Here is an 18,685-nt window from a genome sequence, read left to right as displayed (position 1 = left end):
GCATTCTCATTTTTTTTTCTTTGAAAAATCTGTGATTTCCTCAATGTAGGTACAATCACCACTGATACAAATTATAACCTTATAAGTTGTCATGGTAGAAAAATTTATCACCTGGTGGCCAGCCTTTCAGTGATGAGCTTCTGTGAATTTAGCTGATGAAAGACTCTGTCACTGGGTTATTATCAAAGCCTTTCTACCTTGGGAGGACCCACAACAGTTTGTGTTTGATGAGTACTCTTCAATATCCCAGGGTTGCTATCACACCAAACAGTAGGTGTTTAATGTTTGCTGAATGAAAGGATGAAAGAACAAAGAAAGGAGAAAGGTAAAGAGAGAAAGGAGAAGAGAGAGAGAAAGGAAGACAAAGGAAGAAAGGAGAAAGGGAGAGTAAGAAAGGAAAAGGGAGAAAATAAGAGAGAGAAGGAAGGGAGAAAGAATGAGCAAAAGAGGAAGAGAGAAAAAAGGGAAGAGAGAAGGTAATAGAACAAGCAAGAAAATAAGAAGGGAATTTGGAGAGAAAGAAGTAGAGGGAGGGAGAGGTAAGAAGAAAGAAAGAACATGGAAAGGAGAGAGAAAGAAAGAAGGAAAGGAAGGAAGGTAGAGGGAGTGAAAGTCAAAAGGAAGGCTGAAACTAGATGAGGTCTAGAACTCTAATGGCATGAATCCTTGAGATAACCTATCAGAATCATAATTGAGACTGGTTCTTTGTCTCAAGGCATTGAATTTAGAGGGTACTGAAAACATTTGTGCTCCTCTACTTTCAGTAGAAGAAAATGTTGAATTGGGTACCTAGATAGCAAAAGGAGTTATTTAGAATGGGAGATGACTAGATGGTCCACTTATTTACCCTTATAGCCATAGTCTATGTGGACTCCTGCTTGGCCCAGCTCTACTCTGCTACCCTACTGCAGAACCTGGTGGCCTTCCTGGCAGTGGTCTAGTGGTGTCCTGATATCCCCACCCATGGGTGTCAGCATCACAGATTGAGGGCTTGCCACTTCATCTGGGCACTGTTTGTGTTGTCCCAGGGACAAAAGTGGCTAGTTATGGTTCTGCTCCTCAGAGGGTCTGAGGACCAAGTAATACTCAATCAAGTCTAGCAGAGTAAGATTTCATTGCATAAGAAACATTGGGACCTGTTTGCTCTCAAAACTGTCTCTGTTGGTTCCACTATTAATAAGAGAACATCTCCCAGAAGGGACATTTCTACTGGGACCATAATAGGTTTCTCTACATAATAACAGCTTCCATTTATAAAATGATTTGAAGTTAGTGTGCTTTCCTGATAAAAACCCTGTGGTATAAGCTTTATTCTCTCTGTGACAGGATTAATATCCTCAAGGGTCTCTACCTTCTCCCTGCTACCACCTCAAGCAGGAGTTAGTTTTTCAAAAAAGTCAAAGAAAGTTATCCTTGGCATCTGACTGGCCCCTCCCTAGCTTGGTGCAGTTTCCTGGCCACCTAAGTACATAAAAGTCCTATCCATGTCAGGGTCTTTCAGAACCCATGTCTTTCTGGAAACCATAAGAGTCACCATACCCTTCTCCACTGAACAGATGTCTTTACATATGGAGATGAGGGGAACTGTTTACACAGGGTATCCAGAAAGTTTTAGTACAATAACCTATTAGACCTATTATTATTACTAAGTTTTAAGCTATAAAAATATTATTTTTATTAAGCTATCAAAGCTTAAAACTCCACTAAGACTTTTGGGAGACCTTGTAGTTAAGGTCCACATATCCTTGTTGCATATTCTTGCTATGTTAGGGCTAAATAAACCTTTTTTCAACTGTTCAATGACTTAGAAGAGTCTTTTTTTATATCCTACAGGCAGTAGGAGGGGGAAAGGGCTACGAAGGGGGGGGGTGGTTAGTAGTGAGGGAAGAAGTAAGGGGAAAGGGGAGGAAAAGGGAGGGGGGGCTGATAAGGGAATACTGAGGGAGGTGGTGGTCAAAAGGAAAACTATTAAAGGGGGGAAGGGAGAAGGGGAAAAATATGAGCATTAACAGGGGAGGGAATAGGATGGAGGGAAAGAAACAGATAACAATCATAACTATAAATGTGAATGGAATGAACTCGCCCATAAAACAGAGACAGATAGCAGAATGGATTAGAAATCATAATCCTACAATACGCTGTTTACAAGAAACACACCTGAAACAGAGGGATACACACAGGGTAAAGGTAAAAGGCTGGAGTAAAATATATTATGCCTCAGCTAAAGGAAAAAAGCAGGGGTAGCAATCTTTATCTCAGATAAAGCAAAAGCAAAAATTGATCTAATTAAAAGAGATAAGGAAGGAAACTATATCCTGTTAAAAGGCACCATCAAGAATGAAGCAATATCATTATGTAACATATATGCACCAAGTGTCATAGCATCCAAATTCCTAGAGGAGAAGGCAAAGGAATTAGAGGAAGAAATAGATAGCAAAACTATACTAGTGAGAGACATTAATCTCCCCCTCTCTGAACTTGATAAATCCAACTTCAAAATAAACAAGAAAGAAGTTAAGAAGGTGAACAGGATTTTAGAGAGGATAGGTATGATAGATCTCTGGAGAAAACTGAATGGGGAAAAAAAGGAATATACTTTCTTCTCAGAGGTTCATGTCACATACTCAAAAATTGACCATGTTCTAGGGCATAAAAATTTCATAATTCTATGCACTAAGGCAGAATATTAAAAGCATCCTCCTCAGCTCATGATGCAATAAAAATGATATGCAATAAAGGGCCATGGAAAGACAGACTAAAAACTAATTGGAAATTAAACAATTTAATCCTAAAGAATGAGTGGGTCAAACAAGAAATTATAGAAACAATCAGTAATTTCATTCAAGAGAATGATAATAATGAGACAACATACCAAAATTTGTGGGATGCATTAAAGGCACTTCTTAGGGGAAGTTTTATATCCCTGAAGTGCATACCTGATTAAATTATAGAAAAGGGAGGTCAACGAATTGGGCATGCAATCGAAAAACCTAGAAAAAGAACAAATTCAAAATCCCCAATTAAATACTAAATTAGAAATATTGAAAACCAAAGGAGAGATTAACAAAATTGAAATTAAGAAAATTATTGAATTAATAAATAAAACTAAGAGCTGGTTTTATGAAAAAAAACCAATAAAATTGATAGACCCTTAGTCAATATGATAAAAAAAAGAAAGAAAACCAAATTATGAGTATCAAAAAATGAAAAGGGTGAGATAAAAGAATCTTATTTTATCTCTAAATTGAGCCTGAATAGGGTGCTGGCATCAAATTCACCCCTAACTGTCCCCATTTGATATATGTGGGAATTAAGACAACAAGAGATTAAATGTATGCCCAAAGTCCCAGAGCTTAGTTAGTAGCAGTGTTAGGATACAAATTCACTTCTTTTGGATCAAGCTATTATACTATAACTGCTTTAATTGAGTTTTCTTTTCTGCAAATACTATTTTATTTTTCTCCCCAGTTAACATGTAAAAAATTTTAGCATTAAAAAAAGTTTTGAGTTCTAATTCTATTCCTTCCCTCCCCCTTCCCTGAGATGGTATGCAATCTGATTATAGATTATACATGACTGCTTTAATTTAGATAGACAGAATAATATATACCAACAGTTTGGGGCTGATACCAAACTGAATGAGACAACATTAGGGCCCTGTGTTATCTATTTTTCTCTTGGGACCTTCCTTCTGATTTTTGGTGCTGCCTCTTACAATGTCCCCATAAAAGCCTGCTTTTCCCACTTACCTCTTAACTCTCAATCATACCTACTGATTCCTCTTATCCTGTTCCTTCCCTAACCCCTCTTCTCTACCCTCCAAGAAAGAAAAAAAGACACTTGCTCAATAACAGAATACAGGAGCAGAAAGGGATGAGATATCATCTGATCTCAGAGTTGGAAGAGCTTATCTCATCCAGCCCATTTGTGATCAGGAGACTTGCTCATAATTCTTCTGACATGGGATCATTCAGCTTCAATCAATAAATCAACAAATATTTATTAAGAACCTACTGCATTCTGGGTACTATGTTTGTTACTTCTACTTGAAGACTTCTAGGAATATTGAGCTTATTATTTCCAGAGGCCATACATTTTGTTCAACTCTGAAGGAGGCAATATTTGGGAGTGTCATCCATTATTATCTTGGGGCTTTCCTTTTGACTCTCAGTGACATCCCCTCTCCTCCCTTATCTTCTGTGGGTGGTTCTAATTGTTGGGCTCTAATCACTAGGAAGACATTCCTCAGAACAAGCTAAGATTTGTTTTTGTTTGTTTGCTTTTACCGTGTTTCCCCAATAATAAGACCTATCCCGAAAATAAGCCCTCTTCTTACTGTGTAAGATTCCTCTAAAATAAGCCCTCCCCAAAAATAAGCCCTATTGAGATTGCTACTGTAGTGAAGGTGATCCCCTGTGCTACATGCTACATTATGGTACCCTCTGTATGCACCGTCCCCCCCCTGTGAAACGCATGCCGCGCTCCGAACTGCATCCAATCAGAGCTGCAGCAGTGAGCGCATTATCCTGTTCTTCCCCAGTGATTTGCTTATTGAATAAAGGTACATTTTTTTGTTCACATTTACCTGTTTATTAAAATTGCTGTCAATGTTCATTAAAATAAGCCCTCCCCTGAAAATAAGCCCTCTGGTGTTTTTCTGTCCAAAAAAATTAATAAGACAGTGTCTTATTATCGGGGAAACACGGGTATACATTTCATCCATTGTTTTTAGTTGTGAGCTTTCGGGCTCAGCAAAAAGTCTCTTCCCTTTTCCATATCATGGTCCTTCAAACAGTTGGCCAACTGCCATGTCTGTTTTAAGTATTCTTTTCCACAAAGTAAACATTCCTTCCTCAGCTAATTCTTGTAAAGCTTGGTTCTGAGTCCTCTCATCATTCTGGCTAAGCCCCCTCCAGACAATCTTGAAGGGACTTTAGACATTGCCAAATTCCATCCTCTCATTTACAGATGAGGGAACTAAGGCCTAGAAATACCAAATGACTTTCTCAGCATCACATTTCCATACATGCATATCATTTTGAAGTTGGGGAAACTAAGGCATGAATGATTTGTCCAAGGTCAGGGAAGCTAGTAGTGGCAGATATAGGCTGTGGGCCATGAGCATTACCTGCTTTGGGGATGTCAAGACTCCAACTGGAATTCATCTCCACCTGCCCTCTTCCCCAGTTAACTTTTATTTTTATGGCTCCCATAAAAATATAAAAATTTCCCCCAATATGTCAACGACTGGGACAAAAATACAGGTCTCAGTACTTTCATTCTACTATTCCTTCCATTTTGCCTGGGGAGGGGGAAGCTCTGTTCTACTCCCTCAGGGCTCTGTTCTTTGCCAGGAGTTGATCTGATCAACTAATTCATGGTAATCAAATAATGACTTAATGTTTTATCCCTCTCAGATAATTTACTTACATTTTAACAAGGGCCTGTCAATGTGCCTCTTGGGGCAATAATTTCAGACCTTTTATCAGCGCTTAGGAGAAAATATTCTTGGAAAAGGAGGGGGTCTCTTAGGGCCTCCCAGGTGAGAGTAGTAGCTCACCTTTATGTAATTCTTTTCACTTTACATAGCACATTTCTCACAATGTCATGTCAGGTAGGATAACACAAGTATAATTCCCACCTCTTCTCCCTCCCTCCATGATGTCCTGCAAAGAGTATTAGCTGTAGAGTCAGAAGACCTGGGTTCACAGCAAGGACTTGTGACTTCGTACCTATGTGGCCCTGGCCAAAACACTTTACCTCCCTTGAGACTCAGTTTCCTGATCCTTGCAATGAGCGGGATGGACTTGGCCACCCTCTAAGGTTCTTTCTAGCTCTAGAATCTAAGACTGATTTGCATAAAATAAATGAATAATACTGTGGACGTAGCAGGCGGGTGATTAGGAACAAAATACTCTGCTTCTCCTTTGTTCTTTGTTTGAGAAGATGATGTTAGAAACAGAAAGCTGAAAGGGCTCCAGTCTTTGGAGCTGTTTTTCCAGCTGTGATTCACTATACTAGGTTAGCTGCATTCTCTTTTCTTCCAAAGCCCCCTTGCTAAAAAGGCATCCATTTGCAAGATGGCTAATAGACATTCCTATGTTCAGAGTCAGCTAGCCCACACAGGGATCAGTCCCACTAAGGGAGAGCCTCATTAGCATTGGACTCTCACCAGCTGAGCAGACCAGCCACAGGCAAACATAGCACTTATATCAGGCAGATGGGAAAACGAAGAACATTCCAAGAATATCATCATTTATCATATGAAATATGTGATAAATGAGTGACGTGCCTAAACAATCTGGAGAAGTTCAGAACAAGAGATAAGCTAAGTAAGAACATAAACACCTTGGGAAGGCAGCTTTAGAAAGGTCATTAATGATGGATGAATGCTGATGAATTGGAGACATCTCCAGGCTGAGAAGAGGTCCACACTGGATCCCTCTTTGACACTCGCAGGGACATGTGCCCTAGTGTGTGAGTTTGAATCCCCAGCTCTGCTGCTTACCACTCATGTGACCTTGGGCAAACCACCTCACTTTTCTGGGCCTCAGTTTCCAAATTTGTGCTATGAACCAGTTGTACTACATCATTTCTAACCTCCCTTCTTTAAATCCTATAATCCTATAAGACTGGGCACAGACTGATCAGAAACCCTTAGTGTTGCATTGTGGCAAGACAGGTAAAGTAATGGAAGAGAGAGACATGTACAAATCAAAGGCTATCATATCTAATTCAGTCATACCCCAAATCTCATCAGAACAAAAATATGGCTCATAGTAATCACATTTTGTATAGCTTACTACAGTGACAAGCATTGGTACATATAAATCAGTACAAAAGCATGTTTTGCTTCCTGGTTCTTGTGCACATAATAGTCACCCTCCCTAAATACCTGATATCTGATTATTTGCAGAGTCAATCCATCATCTATGCACTATAGATGGCAGCCCCCTTTTATACTGGCCTTAAGTGAAATGACTTATTGTAGAATTTCAATAATTCCTAAGGAACTGTATGGGGGTGACTATAATCTTCAGGCAAATATATAATGATTTTCTGTGAGTGAGCCCAGACTATGTATGTTCAATCAATCAGTAAACATTTCTCCATTTTCCTCTTTTATTCTTTAAATTTTATTTATTTATTTTTAACATTCTTAAAAATTTTTTGAGTTCCAAATTCTCTTCCTCCTGCCCCCCTTCCCCACCCACAAAGCAAGCAATGTGATACCCATTATACCTATGAAATGATGCAAAATATATTTCTCCATTAGCTATGTTACAAAAAATAAGAAAAATAGAGAAAGTGAAAAAAAGTGTTTCAATATGTACTCAGGGTTCTTGAGTCTTCTCTCTGGAGGTGGATAGCATTTTTCATCATTAGAATTGCCTTAGAACATCATATTTATCAGAATAGCTAAATCTTTCACAGTTGATCATTGTTACAATGTTACTGTTATAATCAGTAAATATTTATTAAATATCTATTACATACCAGGAACTATGCTAAGCACTGGGGATAAAAAAGAGGCAAAACACAGTCCCTGCCCTCAACAAGCTTACAATCTAATGAGGAGAAACGATATGCAAACAGATTCATACAAAATAATTTATATACAGGATAGCTAGGATGTAATCAACAGGGAAGGCACTAGAATTAAAAGGGGCTGGGGAAGGCTTCCCTATAAGTTGGAGGGGGGTACAGATGGAGCACCTGAAGTAACTGATGATATTGCTGCATCATGGGCTCCAACTGGAACGACTGATGTGCGGAGTAGACATGACACGGGGCACAGCATTAGCACATTGGAGATGAAGTTGCTGGAGAAAGAAATGACACTCAGGACTACAACAGGCATACCTGTCACTTGTCCTTTGTTGGTGCTAGATTGGTGATATGTAGTGCCCCATGAAGCACTGGTCTTTGAGGCATTTGGCACCTCTTTTTAGGCACAGACACATTAGATAGATTAGGTGATGCAGTGGATAAAACTCTTGGACCGGAGTCAGGAAGACCTCAGTTCAAATTTGACCTGTCTTCAAACATTTACTAGCTGCGTGATCCTGGGCAAGTCACTTAATGTTTGTCTGCCTCAGGCAGATAATAATGGTACATACCTTCCAGGGTTTTGTGAGGATAAAATGAGATAATGTTCGTAAAGAGATATGCAAACCCTAAAGTACTACTATTACTAATATCAATTTTTCTCATTAGTCTCTAAAACTAGTTACCTTATTGTCCTGTTCCCATATGCATTTATAACCAAGAAAATCCCTGTGTGGCAACATGTTTTGAGATAAATTGCCTATATCCCATCTCAACTCAGTTGGGAGGCAAGAGGCTTATGATAAAATAAAAAATTTCCAGGTTGGTTCTCTTAAACTTTAGGGACCTGAAGCTGAGATAAATAGACTTCAACCTCAAAGCAGGGAGGCTTGCCTTGGTGGTTGGAGTTGTAGAGTGATTGGAATGTTGTATTTTGCAATACATATGCTTGATGTTTATTTTTAGTATGATTTTGCTAATTTAATTAAGTTGTTTAATTATAAATTGGATAACTGAATGAATGTTGACTCTTTAGTTCTATGAGAGGAAGTGACTGGCGGGACTGGGGTTATGTATACCAGTGAATAGATGATTAATTCTATGTATAGAGCCTGTGATGTTACAGTCTGCCCCACAAAACACCTTGATTCTGGGATAGTCTTCTGGGACTCTACTTCTCAAAGGGACATTGACTTGTTATTTCTGTGGAGGGTCCTATCATAAGTGAGATATGGTAGGAGGACAGTTACACAAAGAAAGGAAACAGAAAAAAGATAGGAAGGAAAGAAGAAAGCAAAAAAGTGAGGAAGAGTGGGAGGGAGAAAGGAAAGAAAAGAGAATTGTGTTTATAGCAACAGAAGATTTTGCACGTTTCCTGGTTCTCCATGACATCATCAGAGGTTTTTCTCTTTTCCTTCCTTCTATGGAAAGAAAAGGGTAGAAGAAGGAAGAAAAAGAGCAGGTTTCTGAACAACCAAAGGAATTGTGAGTGAGGTAGAGTAGCCTGCCAAGGGAGAAATTACGCTTTTGGACTTCAGCTGTAGAGACTGGAGCAATAAAACATTATTTCAAAGGGTTGGAATCAGTCCTATTCCTAGCCCCCACCTTCCATCACGGTCGAACTCTTACCTATCTTTCAAAACCCATCTTAATCTCCTCCATTATGTCCTTCTTGATCCCCTCTCCAATCCCACCTCCCTCAGTCAGAATGGTGATTCTTTGCACCTTTTATTGCATGTTGATTGTACCTTTTCAATATATCCATCTTGTTCTACTTAGTATTATGTACTAGGTATTTGTGTATATGTCTATTCTCTCTTCTAGACTGTGAACTCCGTGAGGGCAGAGATTATGTCTTCTTAATCTTTGCACTATCCCTAGTCCCTTATAACACAGCAGACACAATAAATATTGAATTGACTAAAATTTTCTTTAGAGAAAAATGAATGCCTTTCATTGCTTGTTCCTTTTCTCCCTGCCTCATCAAAGAACGCTTCTTTTTAAAAAAAAAAAAAAGAAAGGCAACAGTTCTTCCTAAAGAAAAGGACATTTCCTTAATAGAAACCCATATATTTTCTTTTCCTGAGTAGACATTAGTCTGAATGTTGCAAGGCATAACTAATTTGAATAAAGAATGTTTCTTTTGAATTTGTCTGTAGCAATATTCAATACTATGAAATCTTAGTATACAAAATACCACAGAATATCTGAATGCCACCATGAAGTACCTAGATGCCCCCATGAATTCATTCTAACAAGCAATGTTGACCTTATAAGTAGGCAAAATAGATGACCACCTACATGCTATGGTTTAAGAAGTGATGCCAGTAAATGATCTCTGCCAAAATTACCCCCACCCCTCCGAAGTCTGGTTATCATATCTGCTTTATATACAAAATGTCTTGAGATAAACCTCACTGTAAATTTTACTGCAATGACTTGGGGGAAAAAAGGAAAATCTGTTTATTTTTCAGTATTGGTCCACATGATCAGAAATGCCTATATGTGCAATCATATGCATCTATTTTGAAAATACTGATGAATTAGCTATTTAAAAATGTGGGTTATAATTTAGAGCTGGAGGGGATATTGAAGGTCTCCTAGTCCAACTTCCTTATTTTGCAGGAAAAGAAACTGATTCCTAAAGAATTAAGTGACTTGTCGAAAGATACACAGGTAGTAAGTATATAGTGTATGTTCAAAAGATACACAGGTGCTAGCAAAACTGGGATATGAACCCAGATTCTCTGTTTACAAATTGAGGATTATACTATATCATGCTGTTTTCTCAAGGTTTTTAGCAGTAATACAAAAGCAGTGAAAAAAGTTGTTATTCATATGAAAGTATACTGCTAAATATCTAATGCTAATCAGTGGTTTGGGGGCAATGAGGTGGCACAATGGATAGAGTGCCAGGCCTGGAGTTAGGAGTTAAAATCTGGCCTCCGATTACTTGCTGTGTGACCCTGGGTCAGTAACTTAATTTTATTTGTCTCAGTTTCCTTACCTGTAAAATGAGCTGGAGAAGGAAATAGCAAACCACTCTAGTATCTTTACCAAAGAAACCCCATACTGAGTCATAAAGAGTCAGACGTGACTACAGAACGACAACAATCAGTGACTACTTTTCATCATCACAAATAACACTGGTATTTAGTAGACAAATATTTTTAAGAACTGTGTGTCATCCATTCAGGACACACATTTCTAACTTCAAATTTATAATATTAAGGGTGATTTTCAGCTTTGATTTCAACAATTTGATGAAAGAGAATATGCTTCCACATAGCCAGGTGTATGCAAGCCTTGCTCAAAGTTTGGTCACATAGCCCAGAATTTTCGTTGGTTAGGACTGGCTAGCAAGTTTATGTGTGCTGGCTAAATACTTCAGTGTGCCAACATAGGTATGATCTCATAGAAGTAGTTTCTCCATGAATGAAGAGCCCAACTCATTCATTCACCAAACCATGGAATTTCTGAGTTGGAAGAGCACCTAGTCCAACTCACATCCTAAAAAAGAATCCCCCCATACAGCCTAATCAATACATTGTCATCCTGCAGAAGCTATTACTTTCTGTGGTAAGCAATTCCACTCTGGCTGCCTCTAATTATTAGGGAACTCTTCCTTACATGAAGTATGAATATACTTCTTTGCAACTTTTGCCCATCAGGATTACATGATGTCTGAACATATTATAATGTCCTCTCAGTCAGTTTGTCTCTAGACCAAATACCTCCATTTCCTTGAATCAATTCCCATATAGTATAGACTCGGGAAACGGAAACACTGAGAGGCTGTGATTTTCCCAAAGTTCCCACAGGTAGTTAAGAACAGAACCTGGATTTAAACTCAAGTCCTTTGACTCTAAATTCATTTTTCCCCTTTTAGACCAAGCAGAGCATACCTTTGAGATGATAGTACTTGGTACTTTTTCCTGTTAAAATTATCTGAGAAATCACTGAAACTTACAATTCTTTGAACTTAAAAGTGATAGAACAAACAGGAATTTGAAATAGATAAATTAAAAAAAACTTACATCATACTGTTGTACCATCTGGCATAAAGCATAAGAAGCAGAATATGTTAAGCAACTATCAACTTTTAATGGTTTTATTATATCTTGGATTCCAGAAGCATTCCAGCTTCTACTTTCATTTTTCAGTATAGTTGAGTAATCTTACACAAATGTAGATCGGTGCTTTATGATATGTGATATATGAATTGCTTCTTTCTGGCTGCCTTAAGAAGCCTCTGAGTGGATAATAATCCCAGTGACAGATATATGGAAGACCTATATCTGTAAATTTGGAAATAAGATTGCTAAGGAAGGAATTCAAGAGAATAAACATGAAAATTGACAATATAGAAAAATGCTAGAAAATAACCATGAGGATTTGGATTCTCTGAGAAGCACAGTGACTTTGGCAAAAAAGGTGATTGTTCTTAATGCACATAACAAAATTTAAGTAGGATAAAACTATAAGACTGGGGATTCCTACAAACCAAATTAATAGCACTAAGGGACAGAACTTGACACAAGGGCTATTGTATGGCTGTCTTTGATTCAATTCAATTCAATTCCTGTCTTAGAACTTCTGAGGTAAAAGGGTCCTCAGTGACCATCTAGTCTAATCCATATCAATTCCAAAATGGAATTATAATTGGAGAGCTGGGTGGGGGTTGGGAGAGAATACAGATAGAAGAGGAATCAAACCACTCTGTTTGCTCTCAGATGGTGGAACTAGGAAAAATTGGTGGAAATTCCAAGTGGTAGACTTAGGCTTGATGTTGGAAAAAGCTTCCAAACAATTAGGGCTAACTCAAAGTTGCAATGACCTGGATAGGAAGCTAATGGGAAATTGGAAAGGACCTTAGAGGTCATTTCTCCCAACTCCCTCATTTTACAGATGAGGAAGCTGAATCCCAGAGAGGTTAAGCAATGCATCCATGTTTAAACATGTTCCCTCCTACCCATACACACAGTCTTCTCTCCAAATTAAAAATCTCCAATTACTTAATTTAATACTCATACAGTATAAACTTGTGGCCCACCATCATACTAGTTGCCTTCATTTACACCCTCTTCAGCTTATCAATACACTTCACAAATCTCAGCTCATCAGTACACTTCTGGAAACTATGATGTCCAGAACTGACCCTTGTCAACACTCCAGCGTGGTCTGACCATGACAGAGTACAGTGGTACCATCACTTTTTCATTCCTGGGAATTGGGTCACTCAGCATAGCCCAAGATTGAATTAGTTTTTTAAAAAATTTCTTATCACAATATTAACTAATTTTCTACTTTTAGTTCACTAAGACACCCATATCATTCCCACACAAACAGCTGTTCAACCACTTTCTCCAACCTTGAACTTGTGAAGTCTAAATTTTGATGGTAGCAGTGCATTTTAAGTATACAGAGAAACTTACCTCAATACCCTGCAGTATATATAGCTTATAGTCACAGTCTTGTTACGTGGAGCCAAGAATAGACTATAAGCTCCTGAAAGCAGGGGTTGCTTCTTTTCTCTATATAAATTCCACACCCTCCCATGCTCCCCCCATTCCAGCACCCCCGGAACCAAGGCCTTATTGCTTGCTCCTTTAGGGGCTCTAGAAATATCCTGATTATTTTTTCTTTTTGTGGGCACAGAAAGTCCCATTTCCAATGTTTCCCTGTTGGGTCTGAGGTCAGAGCCATCACTTACAAAAGCAGTTCTAGTAGACTCTAAAGTTCCCACAGTCCCAGGCATACATAGAATGACAGCCTCCCTATTTAGATGTTGACTCATCCTTTCAAATGTCACTGGGCTCAGTTACATGTTGGAAGGGAAAGAAGCAAGATGATGTTGAACTCTGAGTGGAATGTGTTGATGGAAATCTGCTCCTGCTTATAAAAGACAGAAATTGGCTTTCTACCCTCTCCTTTTTCTCTTTGTGGCTGTTATTGATAAGGTTTAAGAAGCCAGGAATTGACTCAACCATAGAGGGATGGGGAACGTGGAATATAGCTACAGGGCTGATGTATGAATGCAGAATGATGTCTGCAAACATCCCAAACTTGGCCATTTTATTAGGATTACATGGAAGAAAATCTGGAGATGATCAAAGCTCTATAAATGGGAGTGATTCAAATCAACGGATGGAATCTCTGTGTTTCAGATGCAACTTTGACAAATATTTCTCAAGTGGTTATTGTGCAGAGAACTGTGCTGGTTCCTGGGGCAGATAAAAAGAAGACTCTATTTTCAAATCTGGGTACATGTTATATCCTCCTACCCCTTTAAATGTAGACTTTTTTTGAAGGAAGGGACTTTCCACTTTTTTTTTGTACCATAGATAGCTCTCAGCATAGTGCCTAGCATATAAGAAGCATTTAATAATGCTTGTTGCTTGTTGCTGGATTGTTTAACTGTTTCTTTTATATTTCACACATAGTAGGCAGCTTTGTAAGAAGATGTCTGTTGAATTGAATTTAATGATGTGCATGGCCTCCTTCCTGTTCTTTGAACAAGACACTCCATCTCTTCACTCTGGCCATTTTCTCTGGCTGTCCTGCATTCCTAGAATGTTTTCCTTCCTTGTCTCTGCTTACGAGCTTCCTTGAAGTCCCAGCTAAAACACCATCTTCTGCAAGAAGCCTTTCCCAACCCCACTTAATTCTAGTGCTTTCCCCTTTTATTTTATTTTAAATTTATGGAATAAAATGAGCATTTCCATAGCATAGTACAATAAAAAAGATGATTGTACATGAAACTGCAAATCTCCTATGCACAACTTGCTATTCCTTTCAAATATATAGCAAAATTATTATGTAAATTTCTTTGTTTTTCTTTCTTCTCTCCCCTCCCCCCGGTCCTAAAGATGGTTACCATTAGACCCAAATATATATATACATATATGTATATGTGTGTATACATATATATGTACATACACAGGCACAATGCATATATAGCAAGATGATATATAGCATACATACATAAGCATGTATATAAATATGTAAAATTATTCTATATATACTTCTTTTTATCAGTTCTTTCTCTGGATGCAGATAGCATCTTCTTCATTTGTCCTTTTAAAATTATTTTTTGTTTTTCCCATATATAGTTGCTTGTTGTTTCCCCCATTGGATTGTGAATTCCTTGAGAGCATCCCCTGTGTCTTGCCTCCTTTTGTATCCATGATACTTAGCATAATGCCTGGCACATAGTATGTGCTTAATAAATATTTATTGACTAACAGATTGACTGACTGGACTTTTTGCCCATGGAGTGGCTAATCGGCTATGAAACAACCAACACTGAACAAAAGCAAGGGGGGAAGCTGAATAGCTGGGGAGACATACTTTCTACCACTTTTTCACAGGCCTATCTCCATTAACAAATCTTCTGGGAGCAAAACCCATTCTTCTTCTTCTTTTTTGCTTTTTGGAGGGGGAAGGTAGGGCAATTGGGGTTAAGTGACTTGCACAAGGTCACACGGCTAGTTTTTGTGTTAAGCGTCTGAGGCTGCATTTGAACTTAGGTCTTCCTGAGCAAAACCCATTCTTAACAAAGTCAACTTAGGTGTTAGAGGAGTTAGAAGGAATTTCTACCTCCTCAGGGTTGTGTTGGTGTCTAAGGGGGAAGAGGAGTAAAGAGATGAAGAGGAGAGTGCTTTGTTTGAACTGCAGTATCCTTGATATGAGGTCAGCACTGCTTAGAATCAGTGGGGTTTGGAAGAAGGACTTTGGAAGTCGTCAAAGGGTATGGATTCAAATTCCTGTTGTGACGTAGTTATGTGTATGACCTTAGATAAATCACTTTATTTTCCTGGGTTTCATTTTCCTTATCTGTAAAATATGATACCATGTAGAAATATCCCTTGCCCTTATGGAGCTTACAATCTAGTCTGTCATTTAGGTATTGTCTTCCCATTGTTCCAGTCTAATTGTATATAGGAGGTAGCTAAGTGGCTCAGTGGCTAGAGTGCTGGGCCTAGAGTCTGGAGGACCAGAGTTCAAATCTGGCCTCAGACACTGTGACCCTCGGCAAGTTATTTAGACTCTATTTGTCTTAATCCATTGGAGAAGGAAATGACAAGCCATTCTGGTACCGTTGCCAAGAAAACCCCATGGGGTCATGCAGAATTGGAGGCCACTGAACAACAACAAATTGTATGTGGGCTGCTGTGCTAGGCACTCTGGGGGATAAAAATGGTCAAGACATAGGTCCTTTCCTCAAGGACAAGAGGATGATGATGATGATGATGATGATATGTGTGTGTGAGAGACAGAGAGAGATAGAGAGACTTTCCTCATCTATAAAATGAGAATCACTGTGCTCCCTACTTCATAGAATTATTGTGAGAAAAGCTAAATAAATGTGCTATGCTATAATCTGGCAGGTATGCACATGACAATAGAATTAAGAACATTCTGGGAAAAACAAAAAAGGAAATGCACACTGACTGCAAAAAGAGGTCATCATACTCAACAGTTGAGGGTCTATGTAATAAATAGTCAAAGTGACATGGAATCTATCAGGGAAGCCTTCTTGAAGAAGATGATGTTTAAGCCAGATTTTGAAGGAGAGCAAGGATATGGATCAGTGAGAAGAGAGAGGACAAATTTCAAGGCAGGGGTATAGTCTGTGCAAAGACATAGAAGTCAGAACAAGTACGAGTGACCAGATGACAACCCAATTTACTTGTCTGGAATGGAGGGGCCATGTTGGAAAGTATGGAGTAATGAGGTCAGTGACACGGGAAGCCTGAGTTCCTTGGAGGATGTAAGTAGTCAGGGATTGAAGCGTTAGCTACGTGAGTATTTTTAAAAGAACATAGGAAAAGAATTCTCTTTCAGCTGTATGTATTAGCAAGTATTCAGTGGTTATTAAAATTTCAATGTATCTGATTTCCCTTCCTCTCTTGACTTGTCAGCCAAGAGGACATTTCCCAACCCCTAATCATACAGAAAAGATAGCAGGTCTGAAATCATGGGATTTGGGGCTGGAAGGGCCCTTAGAGACCACCTAGTCCAATCTCCTCACTTTTACAGGGGAGCTTGTGACTTGCTCAAGTTCAATGCCCATAATAAACAGCAGAGGAGAGATTTAAAAGTTGGGTCTCTGACTCCAAATCTGGTGCTCTTTCCACAATTCCATGCTGCTTCTATGGGTCAATTCCTATCTGTTTCAGATTCTAGACCTTATTAATGAATTAATCTGATGAATTCATTCTTCAACTATTAAGTACCTACTACATATGACATACTATGATTGTTACTTTCATCTATATAGACTAGTTAGCTCAGTGGGTCAGTGTTGGATCTCCTATTCTTATAGAGGCAGGACCAATACATGTGACTAAGGACAGTTATTCATATATAATTATCTACATGTCATTAATATAAATGTCAACTCTCATTTGTGGAGCTCTCTATTCAAGTATTCTTCCAATACCTCATTGTGACATGAAGGTGACCCTGGGTAAGGCAGTAACTAGGGTGAATGAGCCAGGACTTTGTACCAGGTGCTGACATCAGACTGTTGGGTGTACTTTGGTTGGAGCATACTTTTTCCTCTTGATGGTCCCAAGACCATGGCTTCCATCACGTCTCATATTCTTCCTTTGGGATTAAGTGATGGTGGGTTCTGAAAGAGGACAAGGGAGCAGAGCTTCAATCCAGAGAAGGTTAGGCCTTATTATTGAAATTTTTGTGAGTTCCTCTTCCTAGTTGGAGTAAATAACACAGAATAAAATCTATAATGATAATAACTAACATTTACATAGCACTTGAAGGTTTTCAAAGGGATTTGCAATCATTTTCTCATTTTAGTTTCACAACAATTCAGTGAGATATGTGCTATTTTTATACCTATTTTTATAGATGAGGAAACTGAGGCATAGAGAGATTAAGTGACTTGCCCAAGGACACATAGCTAGTAAGTATCCAAGAGAGGATATAAACCCAGGTCTTCCTTAGTCCAAGTCTGACACTCTATCCACAAGCCACCTGGTTGCCCACAAAGGCCATCCTATTCCCAAAGAATCCTAGCCTGTTCCATTTACACTTATCTTGTATATATGTAGTTGTATATCTTGTATGTACATAGTTGTACTTCTTGTATGTACATCTGTCTTGTAGGTACAAAGTTGTTTGCATATTGTCTCCCCTTTTGGAATGTGAGTTCCTTGAGGGGAGGTACCATGTTTTTTATCTGTGGTCTCCTTAGTGTTTAACACAGTGCCTGGAACATAGTAGACTTTAATAAATGCTTTTTGACTGACTTTTCCAGGAGGACAGTGCTGCCTCTTTGTGAGCAGCTTCTAAACTGTGGGAGTACTCCAGCATTCCTGGTAAAGCCTGTCCCTTGTTCACAAAGGGTCTAAGACCTCTTTTTCTCTACCAGCTTCTTTTATCCCACTCTCCCTTTTTTGATCTCTCCTCAGGAGCAGAGCAATTTTGGGGGAGACTGTTGTTTTTGTTCAGGTGAAGAAAGAAACTCCAGTAGATCCTATCACCCTGGAAGAACTTTGTGTGTGGGTATGGTGATGGACTATATTTTTGTTGGCTAAGGGTCTGCTTAGCTTGGAGACACTCTTCAGTAGGTCAGTAGGGGGGTGGCGGTGTGGGGTTGGGAAGAGAAAAGCAAAGAACTAGAATCTATGTGTAAGTGGGTGCCTCTTAGACCACTGGGGAATGACTGAACAAATTGTGATACATGAATGTTGTGGAACATTGTTGTACTGTAAGAAATGTTGAAAGAGAAATTTTCCAAGCAACCTGGACAGTTAGAATTAACCCAAAGTGAAATGAGCAGAAACAAGAGAACAATTTTATACAAGGACAACATTCAAGAAGAATGATTTTAAAAGACTGAAGACTAAGATGCAGAATGAGGCAGGCTCAAGGAGGTTGGAGAATTAGCAATAGTAATGAACCTCAAAAGAGGGCCATTGAAATATTTTTATTATTATTATTTTCAATAGTATTTTATTTTTTCCAATTATGGGTAAAGATAGTTTTCAAAATTACTTTTATAAGGTGGTGAGTTCCAAATTTTTTTCCCACCCCCTCCCCAAGACAACAAGCATTCTGATATAGGTTTTACATGTACAATCATATTAAATGTATTCCCACATTAGTCATG

Source organism: Petaurus breviceps, unplaced genomic scaffold (genome assembly GCF_028583685.1).
Source record: "Petaurus breviceps papuanus isolate PSGF00001 unplaced genomic scaffold, PetGlider_PUasm1.0 181, whole genome shotgun sequence".
Classification (NCBI taxonomy): domain Eukaryota; kingdom Metazoa; phylum Chordata; class Mammalia; order Diprotodontia; family Petauridae; genus Petaurus; species Petaurus breviceps.
Note: the sequence above shows the minus strand (reverse complement) of the source record.